This window comes from Scyliorhinus canicula, chromosome 12 (genome assembly GCF_902713615.1).
Source record: "Scyliorhinus canicula chromosome 12, sScyCan1.1, whole genome shotgun sequence".
In the NCBI taxonomy this organism is placed as follows: domain Eukaryota; kingdom Metazoa; phylum Chordata; class Chondrichthyes; order Carcharhiniformes; family Scyliorhinidae; genus Scyliorhinus; species Scyliorhinus canicula.
Genome location: NC_052157.1, coordinates 103,392,203 through 103,406,428, shown reverse-complemented (window position 1 = coordinate 103,406,428; position 14,226 = coordinate 103,392,203). Strand labels below are relative to the sequence as shown.

General features: G+C 46.2%; 1 protein-coding gene across 3 annotated transcripts in view; it reads left to right on the top strand.

The window, feature by feature from the left end:
• Positions 1 to 14,226, top strand: part of zzef1 (zinc finger, ZZ-type with EF hand domain 1) — a 371,817-nt gene that overhangs the window by 337,444 nt on the left and 20,147 nt on the right. The gene's annotated exons all lie outside the window — the stretch shown is intronic.

Below are 14,226 nucleotides of genomic sequence, written 5' to 3'. Positions count from 1 at the left end.
ACTTTGGTAACTGCAGCATGCTGGTAAAATGGTAAACAACAAATAAAATGACAAATTGCTAAAGAAATTAGATTTTGTTGGATTCATTAAATAGTGGATCCAGGGTTCAGTGAATTTCAAGTCATAAATTGTATTTCCTGTCTTTCTATGTAAAATTTTAGCTTGGTCAACCTGGCAAAATCTACATTGGCTTGTGCAATCTGATTACCAGTAGGGGCTGCTATTGTTTTTTTCCCCTTGTATATGTGTGTCAACACGCTGCCCCATCACAATGATAGATTAGCGAAGAAATCCATAACTGACTTGGATTTCTATGCAACTCCTTTGAACATTGGGCAAAACTGTTTCTACTTGGGGGTCATGTCGGTCACCGCAATGCAAAAATAATTGGGAAAATAGACTGGGAGCAAATGTGATTTTTTTTTCCTAAAAGCATAAGAGTTATTATGATCTGGAATGCACTGCCCGACAGGCTCATGGGCGCAGATTCAGTCATCATTTTAAAAATGACATTGGGTATATACTTGAGAAAAACAAATGCAGAGTAAGTCTAATTGGATAGCTCGTTCAAAACAGACACTGGAATGCTGGGTCAAATGGCATTTTTCTGTGTTATAAAATTCCATGATTCTGCAGCCATAGCTATTAAATTGTACATGATTTGAAGAGCAATTGATGGGTTAATTTGTACTTTCCTGACACAAACATGGTTACGGGGACTGCTTTTAGTTTGCCTAACAGATGTCAGAAAATGCAAAACACCAACCAGTTGGTCGAAGTTTTGATATGGATCATCAGATTGTTGTTTCCCTATAGTTCGTCCATTGTATTTCACATTATTCCAAGCCTTGGGCGCATCTGCAATCTCTCATTGATCAGTTCCTGCGTTTGGGAACAACAAAGCTTTTCTCCATAACGGTGCTCTTGCCAAACATTCTGCTCGCAAGAATCTGTTTTGCTTTGTCTTGAAGGTGTGCCAAGAGCTTGTGATGCTCAGATGGTTATTTTAGAGACCAGCCCAAGTGTTAACAATTATCTTGATTGACAACTCTGCGGCTAGCTTTCTCTCTATCTCTCTCTGTCTGACTCTCTGTCTGTGTGTGTGTGTCTCTCACTCTGTGCTTTTCTCTCTCTGTCTCTCTCTCTCTCTCTCTCTCTCTCTGACTCTCTCTGATTCTCTCTCTCTGACCCTTTGTCTCTTTCTCTGACTCTCTCTCTGTCTCTCTCTCTCTCTCTCTCTCGGTCACTCTCTCTCTCTGTCACTCTCTGTCACTCTGACTCTCTCGCTCTGTGATTCTCTGACTCTCTATCTGACTCTCTCTCTGTCTCTCTCTCTCTGTGTGTGTCTCTCTCTCTCTCTATCTCTCTCTCTCTCTCTCTCTCTGACTCTCTTCCTCGAGTTCAGCTAATGCAATTCGCTTGCATGCAAGGTCACCACTACCAATGCGGTGAAAGTTTGTCAGCATGATACCATTTACCTTAAAAACTACTTTCAAAGATGGTTGAAGAAAAGAATATTCAACATTTATTTTTGAGCTCTCTCAGTTTTTTTTCCAAGCTGGATGGCCTGCCTCCATGGCACTTCTTGATGACTAACTGAGGCTGGGACGGCACGGTGGTTAGCACTGCTGCCTCACAGTTCCAATGACCCAGGTTCAATTCCAGCCTCGGGTAACTGTGTGGAGTTTGCACTTTCTCCCGTGTCTGCGTGGGTTTCCCCCGGGTACTCCGGTTTCCTCCCACATTCCAAATATGTGCAGGTTAGGTAGATTGGCCATGCTAAATTGCCCCTTAGTGTCCAAAAGGTTTGATGGGGTTACTGGGTTAAGGGGATAGGGTGGAGGCATGGGTTTAAGTAGGGTGCTCTTTCCAAGGGTCGGTGCAGACGCGATTGGCCGAATGGCCTCCTGCATTGTAAATTCTATGAAAGCATTTATAACCCTGTCCAGCACTATTCCTAATATTTAGTATGTGGTCAAGTTTTGGTTCACAGGGACTATGAACATCTTGCTTGTTAAAGTTCATTTTGTAGTGATCACAAACAATAAACATACTGAGAAGTAACTCTGATCAGAGCACCAAAGCCCTTATCATCCAACTCATATATAACTCCAAGGATTTCTGCCATTTCCCAGTGGCATGAAAATGGCAACATAGAAATTGCTGAACAAAAAAGAAAACATATGTACATTAAGTCCACTCTGTTGCATCATGGAATTGTTAACTCATCATACCAACTGATCTCTTATCGAGTAATCTCAAGCAGAGCCACATAAACCACAGCGGGGGGAAGCTTTGGGAATCTTGGGTCCAAAGTTGTCTGTCCCTTCGAAGCATTCTATACTTACCACAAGGGAGGTTTCAAATTCACAATTATTTTTGCTTTGTGGGATTGGAGTGGCTAGGCCAGCATTCATTGCCCATCTCTAATTGCCCTTGAGAATGTAGTGGTGAGCTGCTGTCTTGGACTTCTGCAGTCCCTATGGTGTAGGTACACCTACAATGCTGTTAGGAAGAGAGTTGCTGAATTTTGACCCAGTGACAGTGAAGGAACGGTTATTTATTTCCAAGTCAGAATGATGTGTGACTAGGAGAGGAACTTGGAGGTGGTGTTTTCCTTTGTGCCTGCTCCTTTTGTTGTTCTGGATGGTAAAAGTATCCCACCAGATCTAAGGCCCATAAGGATAGGAAGGGGAGGGAGGAGAAGCGGCGATTGTTGGACAGAGAATTGGATAGAAGGTATTCTCTATCCCCCACAAAGGAGTTGCTGGCGGAAAACAAGAGGCTGCAGGAGCAGTTTGATTGGTTGGCGACGGGAAGGGCGGCGGATCAGCTGCGGCTGGTACAGGGGGTACAATATGAGTACGGGGAGAAGGCGTGTCACATGTTGGCCCACCAGCTGCAGCGACAGGAGGGAAATCCTGCAGGTGAGGGCGGAAGGGAATGAAGTGGTGTCAGATCCAGCGAGGATCAATTAGGTGTTCAAGGCCTTTTATGAGGGGCTGTATAGGACTGAGCCGGGAGGGGACGAAGATGGTATGGGTCAGTTCCTGGATGGGCTGGATTTCCCGGAGTTGAAGGGAGGGGATGAGGCAGGCACTGGAGGAACCATTAGGGCTGAAAGAGGTGATGCAGTGCATTGGCATGATGCAGTCGGGCAAGGCACCGGGGCCGGCTGTCTTCCCAGCAGAATTTTATAAGCAGTTTGCGACAGAGTTGGCCACCCACCTGGGTATGTTCAACAAAGTGGTGGTGAAGGGGGAACTGCTGGCTACGCTGGCGCAGGTGCCAATTTGGCTGATTGCAAGAAAGGGGAAGGATACGCTGGAGTGTAGGTCCTATAGACCCATCTCACTGCTGAACAAGAATGTGAAAGCCCTGGCAAAGGTATTGGCGAGAAGATTGGAGCGGTGTGCACCAGAGGTGGTCTAGGAGGACCAAACGGGGTTTGTGAAGGGGAGGCATCTTTTTAGCAATAGTAAGAGGTTGCGAAACGTAGTTATGACCCTGTCGTGGGTGGGGGTGGGGGGGACTGCTGTATGAACTGCCGATTAAGCCCTTAGCGATGGCACTTTGGGCCTCGACTGAGTGGCGGGGAATTCAGGGGGGCAGGGAGCGCCGGGTGTCGCTGTATGGTGATGACTTGCTGTTGTTGTTGGACCCATTGGAAAGCATGGACAGAATAATGGACTTGCTGGAAAAATTTGGTGCCTTCTCGGGCTATAAATTGAATCTTGGGAAAAGCGAGGTCTTTCCAATAAATGGTTTGGGGCGAGGCGGTGAATCTGGTGGCTCTCCCGTTTTAGGTGGGAGGGGAGAGGTTCCAATATTTGGGGATCCAGGGAGCGCATGAGTGGGCCACAATGCATAGGTGGAACCTCACTGGGTTGGTGGAGGATGTTAAGGGGAACCTTAAATGGTGGGATACTCTGCCTTTGACATTGATGGGGAAGTACAGGTGGTAAAGATGAACATACTGCCAGGGTTTCTGTTTGTTTTTCAGTCCCTCACGATTTTCCTCCCCAAGGACTTTTCTCGGAAGGTAGATGGGTTAATCTCGGCGTTTGTGTGGGCAGGGTAGGGGCTGATGGTTAGTAGGACACTGTTCCAAAAGCAGAGGCAGGAAGGGACTGGCTCTTACTCATTTACTGCATTACTGTTGGGCAGCATATGTGGAAAAGGTGAGATGATGGTGGAGGTGGGGGATGTTAGAGGGAAGATTGGGTCAGGTTAGAGTAGGAGTCATGCAAAGGAATGCGCCTAAGGCCCTTGCGGCGGTCCCGTTGCCGCTCACCCTGAGGATGTACACGAGTGGATCTGTAGTGGACTCCATAGAAATTTGGAACCAGCTGAGAAGGCACTTTAAACTGGGCCACATGTCGGTGATGATTCCACTGTGTGGGAATCAAGGCCGGGATTCTTGCGTATGGTCCTACCCGGCGGGACCTCGGCGTTCTGGCTGCGTGGGCCACCCTGGTGGTGGTCCCGGGGGGGGGGGGGCTCCATGGTGGCGAGGCGGGGGCAACCGATCTGATCTGCGGACGTGCTATTTCCAGGGGGGCCCAATGTCTCTCCGCGCAGGGTCCCTGTAGGGCTCGCCATGTTGCCCGCGGGCCAGCGCGGAGACGGCTGTGGCACGAATGCGCGGCCGTGGCGGGCCGGCTTTTGGCGCCGGAGCAGCGCACAACACTCCGGCGCTGTTCTAGCCCCCGAGAACGGGGAGAATGACTGGGCCAGGAGGCCTGGTGACGCCGGTATCGCTCGTGCTGGTTTCGACGCCGGTGTCAACACTTGGCCGAGGTTTTGCAGAATCCCGGCCTGTAGGTTTGCGCCGGGGTGGGTGGTTGAATGGGATATACAGGAAATGGTGGGAGGAAGGGATAGAGCGGGGCCAGGGACATGTTATGAACGGCAAGTTTTCTGGACGGTTTGAGCTACCACGGAGGAGTGAGTTCAGCGACTGACAGATGTGGGACTTTGCGCTCAAGGAGCTGCCCTCATTCCTTCATGTACCGGAGTGTACTCTTTTGGATAGTTGTTCCTGGATGAATAAATAAATAATCTTTATTAGTGTCACAAGTAGGCTTACATTAACACTACAATGGAGTTAATGTGAAAATCCCTGAGTCTCCACACACCGGCGCCTGTTCGGTACACGGAGAATTCAGAATGTTCAATTCACCTAACAAGCAAGTCTTTCGGGACTTGCAGGAGGAAACTGGAGGACCCGGAGGAAACCCACACAGACACAGGGAGAACATGCGGACTCCGCACAGACCGGACTCCCAAGTGGGAATCGAAGTCAGGTCCCTGGTTCTGTGAAACAACAATGCCAACCACTGTGCTACCGTGCCACCAAAGGGGGGGGGGGGGGATTATGGTAAGATTGGGGACTTATAGAGGTGGTTGGGAGAGCAGGGCATGACCTTAGTGAAATGGATCAAGCAGAAGTGGGAGGAGGAATTGGGGAAGGGAGATAGGATGGGGACTTTAGTGCGAAGTGTGGAACATAGGGTCCACATGATCCGGGCCCGGATGAGTGGGGTTTTCCCGGAGGTAGAGGATGGATGTGGGAGGGGGCCAACGAACCATGTCCATATGTTCTGGGGCTTTGAGGAGTTGGAGAACTTTTTGGAGACGGTGTTTAGGAACCTATTGAGGATTGTAGGAATTGAGATGAAGCCGGACTCTATGATGGTGATCTTTGGGGTGTGGGAGATGCTGGATGAGGGGAAGGGGCCATTGTTGTGGCCTTCGCCTCTCTGCCCGCCAACGGATATTTTAGAATTGGAGTTCGGCTACGCCACCGGGGGTCGAGGCATAGCTGGGGATCTGTATGAATTTCTCAGGTTGGAGAAAATCAAGTTTGTCCTAAGGGGGTCGGAGGAGGGTTTTGAGGTACAGTGGAGGCTGTTCATGAGTATTTGAAGGAACCCCGAAGGGGGGAAAAATGTATAAACGGTATACTCTGTTGGAAGTTAAAGTTGTGTTATTATGTTGAACTTGTTTGGAATTAAAATACCTTTTCTTAAAAAAAAAAAGTATCCCACCAGGAATTGCAAATATTGGGGTGGCCAAAAAAAAACGCAGAAGAGAATTCCAGATTGTTGAGCAAAAGGGGTTTACAACATCATCCTCAAAGGTTTTTCTTGCCAGCTGGTTCTTGCCAGCCAAGTTTGCATTCCATCATCTTCCATGAGCAGCAGATACACTGAATGACCAGTTAACCTATTTTTTCTGTTGGCAAGAGTATTGGCCAGGACAATGAAAGGGCTCCCTGCACAAACAGATGGGACCTTGGTTTTAACACTGAGCCAGGTTTATTATCGTATGGCAAGGATTATTTAACATTGCTCAATGGATTTTGGTATTGCGTTAAATACAGCACAACGTTGAGACTTAACTGCTCCATGCTGACCTAATGACACTGACGACCAATCAACTAATTGGGAGGACAATTCAATCTGTGCACTCTCCATCAGTCTTACCCTATCTACTATCTCTTTCATTGAACTGCCAAATTCTCAAAACAATTGAGGAGGTACATAATCTCTAAACAGTAAAATGGGTACTACCATTGTAAAATACTCTGTAATTTTGATTTTTGATGTAAGAAACATGAGCCACTTTCTGTTTCATGTTTAGGACAGACTGGTAGTGAAGAGGGATAATTCGGTACAGCAGCTTGCCATTGCATCTGGACCTGGCCTTGTGTCTAAATCCTGACTCATAATCTGGCCATAGATCAGAGATCATAGAATTTACATAAATCCGATGAGCAGGCCTTTTTAATTCTCTACATTAGTCTGTCTTTAATTTAGTCTATTTCAGACAATTCCAAATGCAGAGTGTTGTCAAAAGTGCATTTTCAATCAGCCCATAAGTGTGTTTCGCATCACAAACCTGGATTTAACGGGTGTCGATTCAAGTGCCATTCAGTCCACCTGTCATTCAGATTCTGTTTTTGTGTTGCTAAAACCTTGTCTCCCATATCTACCCTTTATGCCTCTATTTCTCAACTTGCATTTCATATATTACCTGCAATACTTGCACAGCACTGCACAGTGTATTTGCTCTGGTATTTACACTTTACGAAATGTAATTCATCGGGCAGCACAGTAGCACTAGTGGATAGCAGTGTGGCTTCACAGCACCAAGGTCTCAGGTTCAATTCCCCGCTGGGTCACTGTCTGTGCGGAGCCTGCATGTTCTCACCGTGTTTGCGTGGGTTTCCTCTGGTTTCCTCCCACAGTCCAAAGACGTGCAGGTTAGGTGGATTGGCCATGCTAAATTGCCCTTAGTGTCCAAAAAGGTTAGGAGGGGCTATTGGGTTATGGGGTTATTGGGTTACAGACTCGATGGGCCGAATGGCCTCCTTGTGCGCTGTATGTTCTATAATATTGACCCAAACTATACTAATCATTTGTGATTAAAGTAAAACAAAAATCCAAAGTAACTTTTGAGATGTATGCCACAAGGCTTCCCATTTGGCATGATCCCCCCGCCCGTGCCGGGGTTTCCATTCTCCATGATTTCCCATTTCCCCCGGGCTTCCCATTCCCCATCATCCCTCTGGACCACCCATTCCCCATCATGGAGAATCATACCCTTATCATACCCTTGGGTTTCCCATTCCCCATCATTCCCCCAGACTTCCTAGTCCCCGTCCCATTTCCGATCATCCCCCGGGCATCCCATTCCCTGAGATCCTCCCCCAAACTTCTCGTTCCCCATCATTACCCCGGGCTTTCTGTTCCGCATGATTTCCCCGGGCTTCCCGTTCCCCGACATCTCCCTGGACTTCCCATTTCTGATCCTCCTCCCAGGCATCCCATTATCCATCATCTCCCTGGGCTTCCCATTCTCTAGGATTTCTTCCCGCGCTCTCTCTCTTCTTCCCCCCCCCCCCCCCCCCCCCCCCCCCTCCCCCGCCAAGGCTTCCCCTTCCTTATGATCCCCCTAGCCAGCCTTCTCGTTCCCCATGATTTCTCTCCCCCATTCTATCCCCCCAACTTCCCATTCCCCATGATACCCCTGGGTTTCCCATTCCCCCTCCCCAAGGCTTCCCAGTCCCCAAGCATGCACCCATAACTAGTGCCTCAGCATTAGTTTGACTGTGGTCAATAGTAAAAGCTATGTTTTTGCTGATGTCTGATCCTTAATAGTTTCTTGTGGTGAAAGACTGCTTGCCATTTCAAGTCTCAATAATGGAGCAATTAGAATTTGCCATCAGTGCGTTAAGAGTTTTGATTGTCTCAGCAAAGTTGTTTACTGACACAAAATATGATTCCTGTCAGCTTTGGCACAGAATGAGGTGATCATGCACGCTGCCCCCCTCAGATGAGTTCTATTCTAGCACTCTTTGAGATTACAGCATTGTGTTTGCATTAATTAAATGCTGACCTCTTCTCGACCATGACAATTATAAAAATGGCTGCATCAAATAAAATTACTGCATCAAATGAAGTCATTAACAATTTTTGGACACATTTGATTAAGTGAGAGATTATCTGAATAGCGCGGGTGTTTTTATTCACTGTGAACCTGTAGGTTTCAAATAATGTTTGTTTCAGGCACAAATGTGCAGAGGTTTCTTTGTGTTGGATTAAAAGGGTTAGGACAGTAAATGATGGGTTTTGGCATGAAGGTGTCACTTGATTGAACACGAGTTCTGAAATGCAATTTGTAATGTGATCTTGTTTTGGAGGCACACAGAATGAAGTACTGTTTGTGTTTTGAAATGCAACCAGTCTGATTGACATATCTGGCGCTTTCCGTAGTCATGTGGTGATTTATTTTAGTTAAATGCTGTTGCCTTGATTGCCATCGTGTTGTTCAGGGGTACCTCAGTGCCCATTCCAAGTTGTGCCCTTTGCATTAGGGTTTTTTATTAAGATATTGAGAGGTGTGCTTTAAAGCTCTGGATCACAATATAGTTAGGGTATGTTTTCTAACTCCTGTGAGGGACACCACTTACCATCATACTCAGGAGCCGCTAAATAATTGGGGTGAGGGGGGGATCAGAAGTTACTCAGAAATGGACTTTTATTCTCAGCAATAGATTTGTTCATCTGGTAACACTTTGTAATGTATTTACTCTGAATCTAGAAATGGAATGTCTACTAATTCAGTGTAATGCAGAACAAATTCAAGCTAATAGCAATTTGCTTTTGACAATATTTGCTGGCTTGCCAAACTTTGTAAATAAGCCCATAGCCTGAGCTCCTGGCTACATGTTCAACTATGCCTCACATATCAAATCTATTTCTAGATCCATTTTATTACCGCATTAGCTGTATTCATGCTGTTCTCCTTATGGTCCTACTGTAACTTTTATCTTGTGTAACCTCCCCCAGAGCATAATTCACTGTCAAAGTGATGGTCAGGTACGCAAATAACTTGGCCTCCAGCACTTGAAACGTATTGTCCCAATTTAAATATTTATTTTGGTCTCTTCACCCTTTTAATCAATTAATTGACACGGTCAGAAAGTGTGGTTGCATTTTGTCAAAAGTGAAGCTTGGGCAAGTAGTGGGATGCGCCACAAAAGCACTTATTTAACTTGGAAAACTTGTTTAATCTGGACCATATGTAGGGCAAGACCAAGGTTGAAGAGAGTCGGAGGGAAGTTGAGGGTAGTACGTTAGGAGGCAGCGATGAGGTGGTGCCAGATTTGGGCTTTAGTCTGCACGTTACTAGAGGGAGAAAATGCTGAAGGAGGTAGTGAGTTTAGGTAGTGAGCTTAGGTAAGAAAGAATTAAAATTGTAGAGTTTGTTCTTGATATCATACAGTACAGAAAAATGTGTAAGATCAACTGTTTGTACCTGTGGAGGAAACACAAAGGAGAGTTCAGAAAAGCTAGTATTGATAAAACTAAGGTGTGCCAAAGACCGGTTGGACGTGAGAGGTGAGAAAATAATTGCTCGTCACTTGACTTAGTCCTTTTTTCCTTGGGGCTGTTCAGAAATATGAAGGAAAAAGAGGCTTGCATTTATACAGTGCCTGTCCCAATCTCGTAAGGTCACAAAATGCTTTCCAGCCAATGAAGTACTTTTGAAGAGTAGCCACTGTTGTAATGTAAGAAAAGCAGCAGACAATTTGTTCACATCAAGCTACCAAAATGTGGTCATGACTAAACACTGTAATCTGTTTTCAGTAAATTATTAAAGCTGCAATGTAGGTTAGTAAGAGGGACAGAATTGAAAAATAGATGGGTCATATTAAATATTTGTTTTCATCATCTTGATTGTGGAATAAATGATAGCCAGGACACCAGGGGTAATTCTCATACTCTTCGCAATTAAGTCATGAGATCTATCGCGACCACCTGAAAGATTGGCCAAGGGCCCTCTGTACTCCTTCAGTGCACTGAAGTCTCAACCTAAAAAGAAAAAGGCTCACATTTATATAGTCCTGTTCATGAACTCAAAGCACTTTACAGCCAACGTATACTTCAGAAGTGTAGTCAAGAAGACATAACATCTAATTATGTAGAGTAGGTTCCCACAGAACATGAAAACGACAAGATCATCTGTTTTAGTACATTGAAAATGTATTAAAATAATCTGTTTTAATTACATTGAGTGATAAATGCAGTTTATATGAAATACAATAAAGTTTAAATGCAGTCCAATGTCCTTGGATAAATAATTAACGCTAAAAGTTTTACAGTACATATATAAATGCATTTCTGTTGTTAAGGAATACCTCCTTTAGTGAAAGATTTAATGCCTGTTCTGTAAATGCAGTCCATTTGGAAACCTGTGCTGAAACATCTATTAGCAAACAAAATTTAATCAGAAACTTAAATAAATAGGCATATAAAATATTTGCATGGACAGACAGGATAATTCCCCTGCTGTTGTTTGAAATAGTCATGATGTGGCAATGCCGGCGTCGGACTGAGCTAGGCAGAGTAAGAAGTCTTACAACACCAGGTTAAAGTTCAACAGGTTTGTTTAGAGTCACTGGCTTTCTGTCAAGCCAGGACACTACCAACTGTCCTGGCTTGAGACAATTCACAGCTCTTTAACCTGTGATTCTCCCTCTCTCCAGTTGTAACTTCTGGATCTGTAAAGACTTAATTACCTGCAAAGCCTTGCATTCAGAATGTCATCTTGCATTTTTGACTTTGTCTATATATAAACTTTGGGCAGCATGGTAGCACAAGTAGATAGCACTGTGGCTTCACAGTGCCAGGGTCCCGGTTCGATTCCCTGCTGGGACACTGTCTGTGAAAGTCTGCACGTTCTCCCCGTATCTGCGTGGGTTTCGTCCGGGTGCTCCGTCTTCCTCCCATAGTCCAGATGGGTGGATTGCCCATTGCTAAATTGCCCTTAGTGACCAAACAATGTTAGGAGGGGTTATTGGGTTACGGGGATAGGGTGGAAGTGAGGACTTAAGTGGGTCGGTGCAGACTCGAGGGGCCGAATGACCTCCTTCTGCACTGTAAGTTCTATGTTCTATATGAGTTTATGGAACCCACCTCTTCACTCACCTGATGAAGGAGCTACGCTCCGAAAGCTAGTCATTCGAAACAATCCTGTTGTAAGACTTCTTACTTTGAAATAGTGTCATGCAATCCTTTATCTCCACCTGAGAGAGCCCCAATCTAATGTCTCGTCTGAAAGTCTGCACCTCTGAGAGTGCAACACTCCCATAGTGTTGTACCACAAATATCAGCCAACAACCTTCTGACTTGGCTGCATGTATTAACAACTGAATCACCTCTGACACTTATCATGGAGCAGGGTTTTTGAAGAGGAAGGTAAGCTTCATTTCAGCAGCCTTGGTAACGGAGAAGATGTGAGGACTCCCATCTGAATTGAAGGGTATAGGCCAAGGATGCAATGTATTCAAAATGGTGGAAACGTCGCAGATAAAAGGTGAACCATCTGGAGTGTTCCTGACATTAAGCAAAGATGAACCATTCTGACTTTGTTTAAACTGCGGCTGTGATATTGTGCACTTTTTTACACCATGGCCGGGATTCTCCTTTTCGGGGACTAAGTCCCGACGCTGGCAAGAAAACCGGCACCAACCACTCCGGCGTCAACAGCCCGCGAAAGTGCGGAATACTCCACCCTTCCGGGGGCTAGGTTAATGCCGGAGGGGTTGGCACCATTCCAGCCGGCGCTGAAGGGACTGCGCGAGTTCGCGCATGCGCCAAAGGGCTGGGGTGATCTTGCGCGTGCACGGAACCTCCGCCGTGTTTTGGCGCATGCGCGGGGATTCTCTTCTCCGCCCCGGCCATGGCGGAGCCCTATGTCGTTGGAAGGAAGGAGTGTCCCCACCGCACAGGCCTGTCCACAGATCTGTGGCCCCCGATCGTGGGCCAGGCCACTGTGCCCCCCCCCCCCCCCCCCCCCCCCCCTCTCCAAGGTCGGATCCCCCCCGGGAACCGCCCCAGCTGACTTACCTGCCAGGTCCTGCCGGTACGTGAGTGAGTTGAGTGATTCACGCTGGCGGGACTGTCCAAAAACAGATGGCCGCTAGGCCTATCGGGGCCTGGAGAATTGCGGGGGGTCCCCAACCAGCGTGGTGTGGAACTCTTCTCTCCCCCCCCCCCCCCCCCCCCCCCCCCCGAAAAACGGCGTCAGAGAATCCAGTGGCGGGGTGTAATTTGCTCCGCCCCCAGGGGATTCTCCAACCTGGCGAGGGGTTCGGAGAATCCCGCTTCATATCTTTAGAAGGCCTTTGATGCAGGTCAGGCTCCCCAAAGCCATCAAAACATTTAAACTTTTCTGTTTCAAGTTCACTCACAACCAGTACAGGGAGAAAGCAGTAGGTTCCAGTGGGTGCTGACCCCTACACTCCCCCACTTGCATCCAACTGCCTTCAATCTTACATAATCTAAATAGAAAATGCTGAAAATCCTCAGCAAGTCAGGCAGAATCCTTGGAGAGAAAAGTAAATATTTTGGGTCTGCAACATTAGCTTGTTTCTCACTCCACGGATGCTTCGTGACCGGCTGAGTCTTTCCAGCGTTCATTTCAGATTTCCAGCCTCTGGGATTTTTCTTTTGCCTCGGTCACCAATAGAAAAGCTGACTATTCCTGTGAAATTCTAACAAGCTCCACATGGGCTTGGATATCTCAATGGTTGGCATGAACGTGTAAATCATCAGCTGTATTAAGGAGTGCCTTATTTGGGAAAGCTCTAATCATCATGTAAGATTGGATTGAACAATATATTGTTTATGGAATACTTTGTGACTGAATCTTTAGTTACATGAAGTACGTTAAACAAGGGTGTAACATTGCCCTTAATCACCATGTTGCGCTGTGTTTAAAAGATTGCTTATCAGCAAATTGCATTTTTCCTGTGGTCACAGAAAGCATGTATCAATATTGTATGGTCTTGTCTAATGTCTCTGGATATCATTCACAATGATATCATTCATAATGGCGCCAGATAAAATACCACAATTGGTCACTTCCATTATATTTAAAAAGATCATCTGTACAGAAACCATGTGCTCTTGGGACAAACAATAGCAAGACCAACTTTTATTTATATAACTTCTTTGACATGATTTTGATCAATTTTATAACTTTTAACACAACTTTGTGAAACAATATTGGACACAGAGTTGTGCAGGATATATTGCGACAGGCGTCCTAATAAAGGAGGAAGATTTTTGAGGAGGAGAAAGACTGAGAGGGGCCTAACAACCTGGCCACCAATCGTGGAGGGATTAAAATTCGGAATGCAAAAGAGGCCGGAATTTAAGCACTACAGAGATCTCGGAGGATTGTAGGGCTAGAAGATATTGAAGAGATGAGGGGGGAATTGGTTGGGGTTGGGGGGAAAAGAGGGCTGAGGGGGGTTGGAGGGGTTGGGCGTGGGGTAGGGTGGCGAGTGTGGTGGCAGGCAAGGAGGGATTTGGAAATGAGGATGAGAATTTTAAAATTGAGACAATGCCAAATCGGGCACTATTGTAGGTCATTGGGGACTTGGTGTGAGTTAGGACATGGGCAGCAGTTTTGGATGAGCTCAAGTTTAAGCCGGGTGGAAGGCAGGACACCAGCCAGGAGATCATTGAAAAATTCAATCTAGAGGTAAGAAAGGCATGAATGAGGGTTTTAGCAGAGTTGAGGAAGGAGGAGAGTTGATTAAGGTTATAAACGTGGATCAGGCAGTCTTGGCAGTGAAGGCAATATATGATCGGAAGCTCGTTGGAATCAAGTATACCACCACGGTTGTGAACTACCTGGTTCAGTCGC